The sequence below is a fragment of the Pholcus phalangioides genome, unplaced genomic scaffold (assembly GCF_987345545.1).
Source record: "Pholcus phalangioides strain wild (caught in Gottingen) unplaced genomic scaffold, Ppha-v1.0 ptg000042l_1, whole genome shotgun sequence".
In the NCBI taxonomy this organism is placed as follows: domain Eukaryota; kingdom Metazoa; phylum Arthropoda; class Arachnida; order Araneae; family Pholcidae; genus Pholcus; species Pholcus phalangioides.
In genome coordinates, this window is record NW_028301628.1 from 6,311,841 (window position 1) to 6,324,588 (window position 12,748).

Below are 12,748 nucleotides of genomic sequence, written 5' to 3' on the forward strand. Positions count from 1 at the left end.
ATTGGCAGTGGTATTATTTGTTCGTATCAGCAGGAAAAACAAGGAGCCAACAGCACGCGGTGTTCCCAGGTGGTCACCCACCCAAGTACTAGCAGCGCCCGATGTTGCTTAACTTCGGTGATCGGTCGAGAACCGGTGTATTCAAAATGGTATGGCCGTTGGCGATAACGTGAAGGAGTAAAGAAAAATCAGTGGAGACAAAGAATAAAATTGGGATCGGAAATTCGTAACCACGCCATGAAGTTCGTTTTCTTAGATCTGATGCATATAAACGGAGATAATTTCAACGATTCTTCATTTTGTAAAAAATCATTTTTCTCATTGGCAGATGTATTATTTGTTCTTGTCAGTAGGAAAAACAAGGAGCCAACTGCACGCGGTTTTCCCAGGTGTTCACCCACCCAAGTACTAGCAGCGCCTGATGATGCTTAACTTCGGTGATCGGACGAGAACCGGTGTATTCAACATGGTATGGCCGTTGGCGATAACGTGAAGGAGTAATTAAAAATCAGTGGAGAAAAATTACAAAATAGGGATTGAAAATTCGAAACTACGCCATGAAGTTCCTTTTCTTAGATCTGATGCATATAAACGGAGATAATTTCAACTATTCTTCATTTTGTAAAAAATCATTTTTCTCATTGGCAGTGGAATTATTTGTTCGTATCAGCAGGAAAAACAAGGAGCCAACAGCACGCGGTGTTCCCAGGTGGTCACCCACCCAAGTATTAGCAGCCCCGGATGTTGCTTAACTTCGGTGATCGGACGAGAACCGGTGTATTCAACATGGTATGGCCGTTGGCGATAACGTGAAGGAGTAAGGAAAAATCAGTGGAGAAAAAGAACAAAAGAGGGACCGAAAATTCGAAACCACGCCACGATGTTCCTTTTCTTAGAGCTGATGCATATAAACGAAGATTATTTCAACGATTCTTCATTTTGTAAAATTCATTTTTCTCATTGGCAGTGGTGTTATTTGTTCTTATCAGTAGGAAAAACAAGGAGCCAACAGCACGCGGTGTTCCCAGGTGGTCGCCCACCCAAGTACTAGCAGCGCCCGATGTTGCTTAACTTCGGTGATCGGTCGAGAACCGGTGTATTCAACATGGTATGGCCGTTGGCGATAACGTGAAGGAGTAATTAAAAATCAGTGGAGAAAAATTACAAAATAGGGATCGGAAATTCGAAACCACGCCATGAAGTTCCTTTTCTTAGATCTGATGCATATAAACGGAGATAATTTCAACGATTCTTCATTTTGTAAAAAATCATTTTTCTCATTGGCAGTGGTATTATTTGTTCGTATCAGCAGGAAAAACAAGGAGCCAACAGCACGCGGTGTTCCCAGGTGGTCACCCACCCAAGTACTAGCAGCGCCCGATGTTGCTTAACTTCGGTGATCGGTCGAGAACCGGTGTATTCAAAATGGTATGGCCGTTGGCGATAACGTAAAGGAGTAAAGAAAAATCAGTGGAGACAAAGAATAAAATTGGGATCGGAAATTCGTAACCACGCCATGAAGTTCGTTTTCTTAGATCTGATGCATATAAACGGAGATAATTTCAACTATTCTTCATTTTGTAAAAAATCATTTTTCTCATTGGCAGTGGAATTATTTGTTCGTATCAGCAGGAAAAACAAGGAGCCAACAGCACGCGGTGTTCCCAGGTGGTCACCTACCCAAGTATTAGCAGCCCCGGATGTTGCTTAACTTCGGTGATCGGACGAGAACCGGTGTATTCAACATGGTATGGCCGTTGGCGATAACGTGAAGGAGTAAGGAAAAATCAGTGGAGAAAAAGAACAAAAGAGGGACCAAAAATTCGAAACCACGCCACGATGTTCCTTTTCTTAGAGCTGATGCATATAAACGAAGATTATTTCAACGATTCTTCATTTTGTAAAATTCATTTTTCTCATTGGCAGTGGTGTTATTTGTTCTTATCAGTAGGAAAAACAAGGAGCCAACAGCACGCGGTGTTCCCAGGTGGTCGCCCACCCAAGTACTAGCAGCGCCCGATGTTGCTTAACTTCGGTGATCGGACGAGAACCGGTGTATTCAACATGGTATGGCCGTTGGCGATAACGTGAAGGAGTAATTAAAAATCAGTGGAGAAAAATTACAAAATAGGGATCGGAAATTCGAAACCACGCCATGAAGTTCCTTTTCTTAGATCTGATGCATATAAACGGATTTAATTTCAACGATTCCTCATTTTGTAAAAAATCATTTTTCTCATTGGCAGTGGTATTATTTGTTCGTATCAGTAGGAAAAACAAGGAGCCAACAGCACGCGGTGTTCCCAGGTGGTCACCCACCCAAGTATTAGCAGCCCCGGATGTTGCTTAACTTCGGTGATCGGACGAGAACCGGTGTATTCAACATGGTATGGCCGTTGGCGATAACGTGAAGGAGTAAGGAAAAATCAGTGGAGAAAAAGAACAAAAGAGGGACCGAAAATTCGAAACCACGCCACGATGTTCCTTTTCTTAGAGCTGATGCATATAAACGAAGATTATTTCAACGATTCTTCATTTTGTAAAATTCATTTTTCTCATTGGCAGTGGTGTTATTTGTTCTTATCAGTAGGAAAAACAAGGAGCCAACAGCACGCGGTGTTCCCAGGTGGTCGCCCACCCAAGTACTAGCAGCGCCCGATGTTGCTTAACTTCGGTGATCGGACGAGAACCGGTGTATTCAACATGGTATGGCCGTTGGCGATAACGTGAAGGAGTAATTAAAAATCAGTGGAGAAAAGTTACAAAATAGGGATCGGAAATTCGAAACCACGCCATGAAGTTCCTTTTCTTAGATCTGATGCATATAAACGGATTTAATTTCAACGATTCCTCATTTTGTAAAAAATCATTTTTCTCATTGGCAGTGGTATTATTTGTTCGTATCAGTAGGAAAAACAAGGAGCCAACAGCACGCGGTGTTCCCAGGTGGTCACCCACCCAAGTACTAGCAGCGCCCGATGTTGCTTAACTTCGGTGATCGGACGAGAACCGGTGTATTCAACATGGTATGGCTGTTGGCGATAATGGGGAAGGAGTAATTAAAAATGAGTGGAGAAAAATTACAAAATAGGGATTGGAAATTCGAAACTACGCCAAGAAGTTCCTGTTCTTAGATCTCATGCATATAAAAGGAGATAATTTCAACGATTCTTCATTTTGTAAAAAATCATTTTTCTCATTGGCAGTGGAATTATTTGTTCGTATCAGCAGGAAAAACAAGGAGCCAACAGCACGCGGTGTTCCCAGGTGGTCACCCACCCAAGTATTAGCAGCGCCGGATGTTGCTTAACTTCGGTGATCGGACGAGAACCGGTGTATTCAACATGGTATGGCCGTTGGCGATCACGTGAAGGAGTAAGGAAAAATCAGTGGAGAAAAAGAATAAAATTGGGATCGGAAATTCGTAACCACGCCATGAAGTTCGTTTTCTTATATCTGATGCATATAAACGGAGATAATTTCAACGATTCTTCATTTTGTAAAAAATCATTTTTCTCATTGGCAGATGTATTATTTGTTCTTGTCAGTAGGAAAAACAAGGAGCCAACAGCACGCGGTGTTCCCAGGTGGTCACCCACCTAAGTACTAGCAGCGCCCGATGTTGCTTAACTTCGGTGATCGGACGAGAACCGGTCTATTCAACATGGTATGGCCGTTGGCGATAACTTGAAGGAGTAATTAAAAATGAGCGGAGAATAATTACAAAATAGGGATCGGAAATTCGAAACCACGCCATGAAGTTCCTTTTCTTAGATCTGATGCATATAAACGGATTTAATTTCAACGATTCCTCATTTTGTAAAAAATCATTTTTCTCATTGGCAGTGGAATTATTTGTTCGTATCAGCAGGAAAAACAAGGAGCCAACAGCACGCGGTGTTCCCAGGTGGTCACCCACCCAAGTACTAGCAGCGCCCGATGTTGCTTAACTTCGGTGATCGGACGAGAACCGGTGTATTCAACATGGTATGGCCGTTGGCGATCACGTGAAGGAGTAAGGAAAAATCAGTGGAGAAAAAGAACAAAAGAGGGACCGAAAATTCGAAACCACGCCACGATGTTCCTTTTCTTAGAGCTGATGCATATAAACGAAGATTATTTCAACGATTCTTAATTTTGTAAAATTCATTTTTCTCATTGGCAGTGGTATTATTTGTTCTTATCAGTAGGGAAAACAAGGAGCAAACAGCACGCGGTGTTCCCAGGTGGTCACCCACCGAAGTACTAGCAGCGTACGATGTTGCTTAACTTCGGTGATCGGACGAGAACCGGTGAATTCAACATGGTATGGCCGTTGGCGATAACGTGAAGGAGTAATTAAAAATCAGTGGAGAAAAATTACAAAATAGGGATTGGAAATTCGAAACTACGCCATGAAGTTCCTTTTCTTAGATCTGATGCATATAAACGGAGATAATTTCAACGATTCTTCATTTTGTAAAAAATCATTTTTCTCATTGGCAGTGGAATTATTTGTTCGTATCAGCAGGAAAAACAAGGAGCCAACAGCACGCGGTGTTCCCAGGTGGTCACCCACCCAAGTATTAGCAGCCCCGGATGTTGCTTAACTTCGGTGATCGGACGAGAACCGGTGTATTCAACATGGTATGGCCGTTGGCGATCACGTGAAGGAGTAAGGAAAAATCAGTGGAGAAAAAAAACAAAAGAGGGACCGAAAATTCGAAACCACGCCATGATGTTCCTTTTCTTAGAGCTGATGCATATAAACGAAGATTATTTCAACGATTCTTCATTTTGTAAAAAATCATTTTTCTCATTGGCAGTGGTATTATTTGTTCGTATGAGTAGGAAAAACAAGGAGCCAACAGCACGCGGTGTTCCCAGGTGGTCACCCACCCAAGTACTAGCAGCGCCCGATGTTGCTTAACTTCGGTGATCGGACGAGAACCGGTGTATTCAACATGGTATGGCTGTTGGCGATAACGCGAAGGAGTAATTAAAAATGAGTGGAGAAAAATTACAAAATAGGGATTGGAAATTCGAAACCACGCCAAGAAGTTCCTTTTCTTAGATCTGATGCATATAAACGAAGATAATTTCAACGATTCTTCATTTTGTAAAAAATCATTTTTCTCATTGGCAGTGGAATTTTTTGTTCGTATCAGCAGGAAAAACAAGGAGCCAACAGCACGCGGTGTTCCCAGGTGGTCACCCACCCAAGTATTAGCAGCCCCGGATGTTGCTTAACTTCGGTGATCGGACGAGAACCGGTGTATTCAACATGGTATGGCCGTTGGCGATAACGTGAAGGAGTAAGGAAAAATCAGTGGAGAAAAAGAACAAAAGAGGGACCGAAAATTCGAAACCACGCCACGATGTTCCTTTTCTTAGAGCTGATGCATATAAACGAAGATTATTTCAACGATTCTTCATTTTGTAAAATTCATTTTTCTCATTGGCAGTGGTGTTATTTGTTCTTATCAGTAGGAAAAACAAGGAGCCAACAGCACGCGGTGTTCCCAGGTGGTCGCCCACCCAAGTACTAGCAGCGCCCGATGTTGCTTAACTTCGGTGATCGGACGAGAACCGGTGTATTCAACATGGTATGGCCGTTGGCGATAACGTGAAGGAGTAATTAAAAATCAGTGGAGAAAAGTTACAAAATAGGGATCGGAAATTCGAAACCACGCCATGAAGTTCCTTTTCTTAGATCTGATGCATATAAACGGATTTAATTTCAACGATTCCTCATTTTGTAAAAAATCATTTTTCTCATTGGCAGTGGTATTATTTGTTCGTATCAGTAGGAAAAACAAGGAGCCAACAGCACGCGGTGTTTTCAGGTGGTCACCCACCCAAGTACTAGCAGCGCCCGATGTTGCTTAACTTCGGTGATCGGACGAGAACCGGTGTATTCAACATGGTATGGCTGTTGGCGATAATGGGGAAGGAGTAATTAAAAATGAGTGGAGAAAAATTACAAAATAGGGATTGGAAATTCGAAACTACGCCAAGAAGTTCCTGTTCTTAGATCTGATGCATATAAAAGGAGATAATTTCAACGATTCTTCATTTTGTAAAAAATCATTTTTCTCATTGGCAGTGGAATTATTTGTTCGTATCAGCAGGAAAAACAAGGAGCCAACAGCACGCGGTGTTCCCAGGTGGTCACCCACCCAAGTATTAGCAGCGCCGGATGTTGCTTAACTTCGGTGATCGGACGAGAACCGGTGTATTCAACATGGTATGGCCGTTGGCGATCACGTGAAGGAGTAAGGAAAAATCAGTGGAGAAAAAGAATAAAATTGGGATCGGAAATTCGTAACCACGCCATGAAGTTCGTTTTCTTATATCTGATGCATATAAACGGAGATAATTTCAACGATTCTTCATTTTGTAAAAAATCATTTTTCTCATTGGCAGATGTATTATTTGTTCTTGTCAGTAGGAAAAACAAGGAGCCAACAGCACGCGGTGTTCCCAGGTGGTCACCCACCTAAGTACTAGCAGCGCCCGATGTTGCTTAACTTCGGTGATCGGACGAGAACCGGTCTATTCAACATGGTATGGCCGTTGGCGATAACTTGAAGGAGTAATTAAAAATGAGCGGAGAATAATTACAAAATAGGGATCGGAAATTCGAAACCACGCCATGAAGTTCCTTTTCTTAGATCTGATGCATATAAACGGATTTAATTTCAACGATTCCTCATTTTGTAAAAAATCATTTTTCTCATTGGCAGTGGAATTATTTGTTCGTATCAGCAGGAAAAACAAGGAGCCAACAGCACGCGGTGTTCCCAGGTGGTCACCCACCCAAGTACTAGCAGCGCCCGATGTTGCTTAACTTCGGTGATCGGACGAGAACCGGTGTATTCAACATGGTATGGCCGTTGGCGATCACGTGAAGGAGTAAGGAAAAATCAGTGGAGAAAAAGAACAAAAGAGGGACCGAAAATTCGAAACCACGCCACGATGTTCCTTTTCTTAGAGCTGATGCATATAAACGAAGATTATTTCAACGATTCTTAATTTTGTAAAATTCATTTTTCTCATTGGCAGTGGTATTATTTGTTCTTATCAGTAGGGAAAACAAGGAGCAAACAGCACGCGGTGTTCCCAGGTGGTCACCCACCGAAGTACTAGCAGCGTACGATGTTGCTTAACTTCGGTGATCGGACGAGAACCGGTGAATTCAACATGGTATGGCCGTTGGCGATAACGTGAAGGAGTAATTAAAAATCAGTGGAGAAAAATTACAAAATAGGGATTGGAAATTCGAAACTACGCCATGAAGTTCCTTTTCTTAGATCTGATGCATATAAACGGAGATAATTTCAACGATTCTTCATTTTGTAAAAAATCATTTTTCTCATTGGCAGTGGAATTATTTGTTCGTATCAGCAGGAAAAACAAGGAGCCAACAGCACGCGGTGTTCCCAGGTGGTCACCCACCCAAGTATTAGCAGCCCCGGATGTTGCTTAACTTCGGTGATCGGACGAGAACCGGTGTATTCAACATGGTATGGCCGTTGGCGATCACGTGAAGGAGTAAGGAAAAATCAGTGGAGAAAAAAAACAAAAGAGGGACCGAAAATTCGAAACCACGCCATGATGTTCCTTTTCTTAGAGCTGATGCATATAAACGAAGATTATTTCAACGATTCTTCATTTTGTAAAAAATCATTTTTCTCATTGGCAGTGGTATTATTTGTTCGTATGAGTAGGAAAAACAAGGAGCCAACAGCACGCGGTGTTCCCAGGTGGTCACCCACCCAAGTACTAGCAGCGCCCGATGTTGCTTAACTTCGGTGATCGGACGAGAACCGGTGTATTCAACATGGTATGGCTGTTGGCGATAACGCGAAGGAGTAATTAAAAATGAGTGGAGAAAAATTACAAAATAGGGATTGGAAATTCGAAACCACGCCAAGAAGTTCCTTTTCTTAGATCTGATGCATATAAACGAAGATAATTTCAACGATTCTTCATTTTGTAAAAAATCATTTTTCTCATTGGCAGTGGAATTTTTTGTTCGTATCAGCAGGAAAAACAAGGAGCCAACAGCACGCGGTGTTCCCAGGTGGTCACCCACCCAAGTATTAGCAGCCCCGGATGTTGCTTAACTTCGGTGATCGGACGAGAACCGGTGTATTCAACATGGTATGGCCGTTGGCGATAACGTGAAGGAGTAAGGAAAAATCAGTGGAGAAAAAGAACAAAAGAGGGACCGAAAATTCGAAACCACGCCACGATGTTCCTTTTCTTAGAGCTGATGCATATAAACGAAGATTATTTCAACGATTCTTCATTTTGTAAAATTCATTTTTCTCATTGGCAGTGGTATTATTTGTTCTTATCAGTAGGAAAAACAAGGAGCCAACAGCACGCGGTGTTCCCAGGTGGTCGCCCACCCAAGTACTAGCAGCGCCCGATGTTGCTTAACTTCGGTGATCGGACGAGAACCGGTGTATTCAACATGGTATGGCCGTTGGCGATAACGTGAAGGAGTAATTAAAAATCAGTGGAGAAAAATTACAAAATAGGGATCGGAAATTCGAAACCACGCCATGAAGTTCCTTTTCTTAGATCTGATGCATATAAACGGATTTAATTTCAACGATTCCTCATTTTGTAAAAAATCATTTTTCTCATTGGCAGTGGTATTATTTGTTCGTATCAGTAGGAAAAACAAGGAGCCAACAGCACGCGGTGTTCCCAGGTGGTCACCCACCCAAGTACTAGCAGCGCCCGATGTTGCTTAACTTCGGTGATCGGACGAGAACCGGTGTATTCAACATGGTATGGCCGTTGGCGATCACGTGAAGGAGTAAGGAAAAATCAGTGGAGAAAAAGAAGAAAAGAGGGACCGAAAATTCGAAACAACGCCACGATGTTCTTTTTCTTAGAGCTGATGCATATAAACGAAGATTATTTCAACGATTCTTCATTTTGTAAAATTCATTTTTCTCATTGGCAGTGGCATTATTTTTCTTATCAGTAGGGAAAACAAGGAACCAACAGCACGCGGTGTTCCCAGGTGGTCACCCACCTAAGTACTAGCAGCGCCCGATGTTGTTTAACTTCGGTGATCGGACGAGAACCGGTGAATTCAACATGGTATGGCCGTTGGCGATAACGTGAAGGAGTAATTAAAAATCAGTGGAGAAAAATTACAAAATAGGGATTGGAAATTCGAAACTACGCCATGAAGTTCCTTTTCTTAGATCTGATGCATATAAACGGAGATAATTTCAACGATTCTTCATTTTGTAAAATATCATTTTTCTCATTGGCAGATGTATTATTTGTTCTTGTCAGTAGGAAAAACAAGGAGCCAACTGCACGCGGTTTTCCCAGGTGTTCACCCACCCAAGTACTAGCAGCGCCTGATGATGCTTGACTTCGGTGATCGGACGAGAACCGGTGTATTCAACATGGTATGGCCGTTGGCGATCACGTGAAGGAGTAAGGAAAAATCAGTGGAGACAAAGAACAAAATAGGGATCGGAAATTCGAAACAACGCCATGAAGTTCCTTTTCTCAGGGCTGATGCATATAAACTAAGATTATTTCAACGATTCTTCATTTTGTAAAAAATCATTTTTCTCATTGGCAGTGGTATTATTTGTTCTTATCAGTAGGGAAAACAAGGAGCCAACAGCACGCGGTGTTCCCAGGTGTTCACCCACCCAAGTACTAGCAGCGCCCGATGTTGCTTAACTTCGGTGATCGGACGAGAACCGGTGTATTCAACATGGTATGGCCGTTGGCGATAACGTGAAGGAGTAATTAGAAATGAGTGGAGAAAAATTACAAAATAGGGATTGGAAATTCGAAACTACGCCATGAAGTTCCTTTTCTTAGATCTGGTGCATATAAACGAAGATTATTTCAACGATTCTTCATTTTGTAAAATTCATTTTTCTCATTGGCAGTGGTATTATTTGTTCTTATCAGTAGGGAAAACAAGGAGCCAACAGCACGTGGTGTTCCCAGGTGTTCACCCACCCAAGTACTAGCAGCGCCCGATGTTGCTTAACTTCGGTGATCGGACGAGAACCGGTGTATTCAACATGGTATGGCCGTTGGCGATCACGTGAAGGAGTAAGGAAAAATCAGTGGAGAAAAAGAACAAAAGAGGGACCGAAAATTCGAAACCACGCCATGATGTTCCTTTTCTTAGAGCTGATGCATATAAACGAAGATTATTTCAACGATTCTTCATTTTGTAAAAAATCATTTTTCTCATTGGCAGTGGTATTATTTGTTCGTATGAGTAGGAAAAACAAGGAGCCAACAGCACGCGGTGTTCCCAGGTGGTCACCCACCCAAGTACTAGCAGCGCCCGATGTTGCTTAACTTCGGTGATCGGACGAGAACCGGTGTATTCAACATGGTATGGCTGTTGGCGATAACGCGAAGGAGTAATTAAAAATGAGTGGAGAAAAATTACAAAATAGGGATTGGAAATTCGAAACCACGCCAAGAAGTTATACAATACAATACAAATACAATACAAATACAACACCACAACAGGCAAAATGCCCAACGAGGTGGCTGATAAAAAGATGCCCATAAAAATATGGTTGTCATATGTTTCAAAAATACAGCAACCCAATTAAAAATGCAATTAACACAAATTACAAACAATATATACACATGATAAAATATTATACAATGCCCATAAAGAATACTTATGGTTGTCTTATTCTAAGAATGGATAGCTTCCCGATTTACCCCAACATGTTTATCATATTTCTTTTTAAACGTGTCAATTGTGTTACAATTTACTACCTCCGGGGGTAAGCTATTCCATTTATTAACAACCCTATTGGAGAAAAATTCCCTGCGACACCATAACCTTGCATTGTCCCTCACCAATCGATACTGGTGTCCCCTTGTAAAAGCAGTCGATTGGCGGTGTACTAAAAGTTCATGGTCCATCCTATCCATCCCATTGAAAATTTTGAACACTTCGATCATATCTCCTCGACACCTGCGTTCATCCAATGTAAACATATTCAAAAAATGAAGTCTTTCTTCATAACTCAAGCCCTGTGTGCCAATAAGGACACGCGTAGCTCTTCTCTGCACCCCTTCAACCAAGTCTATATCCCTCTGTAGGTATGGTCTCCAAAACCTTACAGCATACTCCAGTCCAGGACGAACTAAGCCTCGAAAAAGCGGAAGAATGACTTTAGGAGAACGCGAAGAGACCTTTTTGAAAATGAGACCAAGCATTCTATTCGCTTTTTTGACAACCGCTGAACAATGTTCAGAAAACCTAAGCCGCTCGTCAATGAGAATTCCCAAATCGGTGAGCCTAGTTGCATCCGGGATAGTGACACCATTCAACTCGTAAGAGAACCGTGGGTTGTTCGAACCAAAATGAGCGACCATGCACTTATCTACGCTAAACGTCATGCTCCATTCATTTGCCCATGCTGCAATCTTGTTTAAGTTGGTCTGGAGCAACTCCCTATCGCTTTCATTCCCGATTACCCCCATTAGCTTCACATCATCTGCGAATTTGCTAGTAATTCCATCGATACCCTGATCGAGTTTATCGATAAAAAGTGAAAAAAGTATGGGGCCAAGGACACTTCCCTGAGGAACTCCACTTGTGACGTCTGTCCAACCAGAGAATTCCCCGTTCACCATAACTCGTTGCGACCTATCTCTTAACCACGATTCTATCCAATTCAGCAAGTTGCCCCCTATTCCAATCTCGTGTAAACGCTTCAAGAGTTTGCCATGTTGGACCCGATCGAATGCCTTCTGGAAATCAAGGTAAACCACGTCGACATTTTTGCTCTTACCCAAAGCCTTAGTCACGTAATCATAGAAGCAAAGGAGGTTAGTTACACATGACTTCCCCTTCCTGAACCCATGCTGATTATCCGACAATACATTATTCTCGTCTATCCACTTCACAAACTGCCTTTTGATGATAATTTCCAAAATTTTCGAGAGGGAGCTCGTCAAACTCACTGGACGATAATTAGACACCACTTCTCTACTACCCTTCTTAAATATAGGAACAACGTTAGCCAGTTTCCAATCTCTCGGGACGATACCCTCAGCAACACTACTCCTGTATATCTGTGCGACTGGCCCCAACAATTCATTAGCACCTTCCCTGAGAACCCTGGGATAGATATCATCTGGTCCTGGTGCTTTGCTTGCACATACATTTCTTAGAAGATTTAGGACCTCCACGTCTTCCACTTGAATATCGTTGAGCGTTTTATTACCCCATGCAACACCCGTATATCGAATATCATTATCTCCATTAAAAACCGACGCGAAAAAGTCATTGAAAGCACTACACATGCCTACATTGCTCTCTACTTTTGAGCCTCCTATCGAGAGGGAGCCAACTGTCCCCTTACATCCATTATTGACGTATCGAAAAAATGATTTTGTTCCTTTTCTTAGATCTGATGCATATAAACGAAGATAATTTCAACGATTCTTCATTTTGTAAAAAATCATTTTTCTCATTGGCAGTGGAATTTTTTGTTCGTATCAGCAGGAAAAACAAGGAGCCAACAGCACGCGGTGTTCCCAGGTGGTCACCCACCCAAGTATTAGCAGCCCCGGATGTTGCTTAACTTCGGTGATCGGACGAGAACCGGTGTATTCAACATGGTATGGCCGTTGGCGATAACGTGAAGGAGTAATTAAAAATCAGTGGAGAAAAATTACAAAATAGGGATTGGAAATTCGAAACTACGCCATGAAGTTCCTTTTCTTAGATCTG

At 42.1% G+C, this 12,748-nt stretch overlaps 22 non-coding genes and 12 pseudogenes across 22 annotated transcripts; all 34 read right to left on the reverse strand.

Moving 5' to 3' along the window:
* Positions 1–44: 44 nt before the first annotated feature.
* Positions 45–163, reverse strand: LOC149064063 (5S ribosomal RNA). Its single transcript, XR_016195994.1, has one exon. It is a non-coding gene; the product is annotated as a 5S ribosomal RNA (ribosomal RNA).
* A 201-nt stretch (positions 164–364) lies between these two features.
* On the reverse strand, positions 365–483 carry LOC149064064 (5S ribosomal RNA; annotated as a pseudogene).
* Positions 484–684: 201 nt separating this feature from the next.
* Positions 685–803, reverse strand: LOC149064065 (5S ribosomal RNA; annotated as a pseudogene).
* A 200-nt stretch (positions 804–1,003) lies between these two features.
* LOC149064066 (5S ribosomal RNA) lies at positions 1,004–1,122 on the reverse strand. Its single transcript, XR_016195935.1, has one exon. It is a non-coding gene; the product is annotated as a 5S ribosomal RNA (ribosomal RNA).
* A 201-nt stretch (positions 1,123–1,323) lies between these two features.
* On the reverse strand, positions 1,324–1,442 carry LOC149064067 (5S ribosomal RNA). The gene has a single exon (XR_016195995.1). It is a non-coding gene; the product is annotated as a 5S ribosomal RNA (ribosomal RNA).
* Positions 1,443–1,643: 201 nt separating this feature from the next.
* LOC149064068 (5S ribosomal RNA) lies at positions 1,644–1,762 on the reverse strand (annotated as a pseudogene).
* A 200-nt stretch (positions 1,763–1,962) lies between these two features.
* LOC149064069 (5S ribosomal RNA) lies at positions 1,963–2,081 on the reverse strand. The gene has a single exon (XR_016195828.1). It is a non-coding gene; the product is annotated as a 5S ribosomal RNA (ribosomal RNA).
* A 201-nt stretch (positions 2,082–2,282) lies between these two features.
* On the reverse strand, positions 2,283–2,401 carry LOC149064070 (5S ribosomal RNA; annotated as a pseudogene).
* Positions 2,402–2,601: 200 nt separating this feature from the next.
* Positions 2,602–2,720, reverse strand: LOC149064071 (5S ribosomal RNA). The gene has a single exon (XR_016195830.1). It is a non-coding gene; the product is annotated as a 5S ribosomal RNA (ribosomal RNA).
* A 201-nt stretch (positions 2,721–2,921) lies between these two features.
* Positions 2,922–3,040, reverse strand: LOC149064072 (5S ribosomal RNA). Its single transcript, XR_016195799.1, has one exon. It is a non-coding gene; the product is annotated as a 5S ribosomal RNA (ribosomal RNA).
* Positions 3,041–3,242: 202 nt separating this feature from the next.
* Positions 3,243–3,361, reverse strand: LOC149064073 (5S ribosomal RNA). Its single transcript, XR_016196066.1, has one exon. It is a non-coding gene; the product is annotated as a 5S ribosomal RNA (ribosomal RNA).
* Positions 3,362–3,562: 201 nt separating this feature from the next.
* On the reverse strand, positions 3,563–3,681 carry LOC149064074 (5S ribosomal RNA). The gene has a single exon (XR_016195948.1). It is a non-coding gene; the product is annotated as a 5S ribosomal RNA (ribosomal RNA).
* A 201-nt stretch (positions 3,682–3,882) lies between these two features.
* Positions 3,883–4,001, reverse strand: LOC149064075 (5S ribosomal RNA). Its single transcript, XR_016196029.1, has one exon. It is a non-coding gene; the product is annotated as a 5S ribosomal RNA (ribosomal RNA).
* A 200-nt stretch (positions 4,002–4,201) lies between these two features.
* LOC149064076 (5S ribosomal RNA) lies at positions 4,202–4,320 on the reverse strand (annotated as a pseudogene).
* Positions 4,321–4,521: 201 nt separating this feature from the next.
* Positions 4,522–4,640, reverse strand: LOC149064077 (5S ribosomal RNA; annotated as a pseudogene).
* Positions 4,641–4,841: 201 nt separating this feature from the next.
* LOC149064078 (5S ribosomal RNA) lies at positions 4,842–4,960 on the reverse strand. The gene has a single exon (XR_016195800.1). It is a non-coding gene; the product is annotated as a 5S ribosomal RNA (ribosomal RNA).
* Positions 4,961–5,161: 201 nt separating this feature from the next.
* Positions 5,162–5,280, reverse strand: LOC149064079 (5S ribosomal RNA; annotated as a pseudogene).
* A 200-nt stretch (positions 5,281–5,480) lies between these two features.
* On the reverse strand, positions 5,481–5,599 carry LOC149064080 (5S ribosomal RNA). The gene has a single exon (XR_016195831.1). It is a non-coding gene; the product is annotated as a 5S ribosomal RNA (ribosomal RNA).
* A 201-nt stretch (positions 5,600–5,800) lies between these two features.
* On the reverse strand, positions 5,801–5,919 carry LOC149064081 (5S ribosomal RNA). The gene has a single exon (XR_016195944.1). It is a non-coding gene; the product is annotated as a 5S ribosomal RNA (ribosomal RNA).
* A 202-nt stretch (positions 5,920–6,121) lies between these two features.
* LOC149064082 (5S ribosomal RNA) lies at positions 6,122–6,240 on the reverse strand. Its single transcript, XR_016196067.1, has one exon. It is a non-coding gene; the product is annotated as a 5S ribosomal RNA (ribosomal RNA).
* A 201-nt stretch (positions 6,241–6,441) lies between these two features.
* On the reverse strand, positions 6,442–6,560 carry LOC149064083 (5S ribosomal RNA). Its single transcript, XR_016195949.1, has one exon. It is a non-coding gene; the product is annotated as a 5S ribosomal RNA (ribosomal RNA).
* Positions 6,561–6,761: 201 nt separating this feature from the next.
* LOC149064084 (5S ribosomal RNA) lies at positions 6,762–6,880 on the reverse strand. Its single transcript, XR_016196040.1, has one exon. It is a non-coding gene; the product is annotated as a 5S ribosomal RNA (ribosomal RNA).
* Positions 6,881–7,080: 200 nt separating this feature from the next.
* Positions 7,081–7,199, reverse strand: LOC149064085 (5S ribosomal RNA; annotated as a pseudogene).
* Positions 7,200–7,400: 201 nt separating this feature from the next.
* On the reverse strand, positions 7,401–7,519 carry LOC149064086 (5S ribosomal RNA; annotated as a pseudogene).
* A 201-nt stretch (positions 7,520–7,720) lies between these two features.
* On the reverse strand, positions 7,721–7,839 carry LOC149064087 (5S ribosomal RNA). The gene has a single exon (XR_016195801.1). It is a non-coding gene; the product is annotated as a 5S ribosomal RNA (ribosomal RNA).
* A 201-nt stretch (positions 7,840–8,040) lies between these two features.
* LOC149064088 (5S ribosomal RNA) lies at positions 8,041–8,159 on the reverse strand (annotated as a pseudogene).
* A 200-nt stretch (positions 8,160–8,359) lies between these two features.
* LOC149064089 (5S ribosomal RNA) lies at positions 8,360–8,478 on the reverse strand. The gene has a single exon (XR_016195832.1). It is a non-coding gene; the product is annotated as a 5S ribosomal RNA (ribosomal RNA).
* Positions 8,479–8,679: 201 nt separating this feature from the next.
* On the reverse strand, positions 8,680–8,798 carry LOC149064090 (5S ribosomal RNA). Its single transcript, XR_016196051.1, has one exon. It is a non-coding gene; the product is annotated as a 5S ribosomal RNA (ribosomal RNA).
* A 199-nt stretch (positions 8,799–8,997) lies between these two features.
* On the reverse strand, positions 8,998–9,116 carry LOC149064091 (5S ribosomal RNA). The gene has a single exon (XR_016195968.1). It is a non-coding gene; the product is annotated as a 5S ribosomal RNA (ribosomal RNA).
* A 201-nt stretch (positions 9,117–9,317) lies between these two features.
* Positions 9,318–9,436, reverse strand: LOC149064092 (5S ribosomal RNA; annotated as a pseudogene).
* A 201-nt stretch (positions 9,437–9,637) lies between these two features.
* Positions 9,638–9,756, reverse strand: LOC149064093 (5S ribosomal RNA). Its single transcript, XR_016195958.1, has one exon. It is a non-coding gene; the product is annotated as a 5S ribosomal RNA (ribosomal RNA).
* Positions 9,757–9,956: 200 nt separating this feature from the next.
* LOC149064094 (5S ribosomal RNA) lies at positions 9,957–10,075 on the reverse strand. Its single transcript, XR_016195905.1, has one exon. It is a non-coding gene; the product is annotated as a 5S ribosomal RNA (ribosomal RNA).
* A 201-nt stretch (positions 10,076–10,276) lies between these two features.
* LOC149064095 (5S ribosomal RNA) lies at positions 10,277–10,395 on the reverse strand. The gene has a single exon (XR_016195802.1). It is a non-coding gene; the product is annotated as a 5S ribosomal RNA (ribosomal RNA).
* A 2,136-nt stretch (positions 10,396–12,531) lies between these two features.
* On the reverse strand, positions 12,532–12,650 carry LOC149064096 (5S ribosomal RNA; annotated as a pseudogene).
* Between the last annotated feature and the right edge of the window lie 98 nt (positions 12,651–12,748).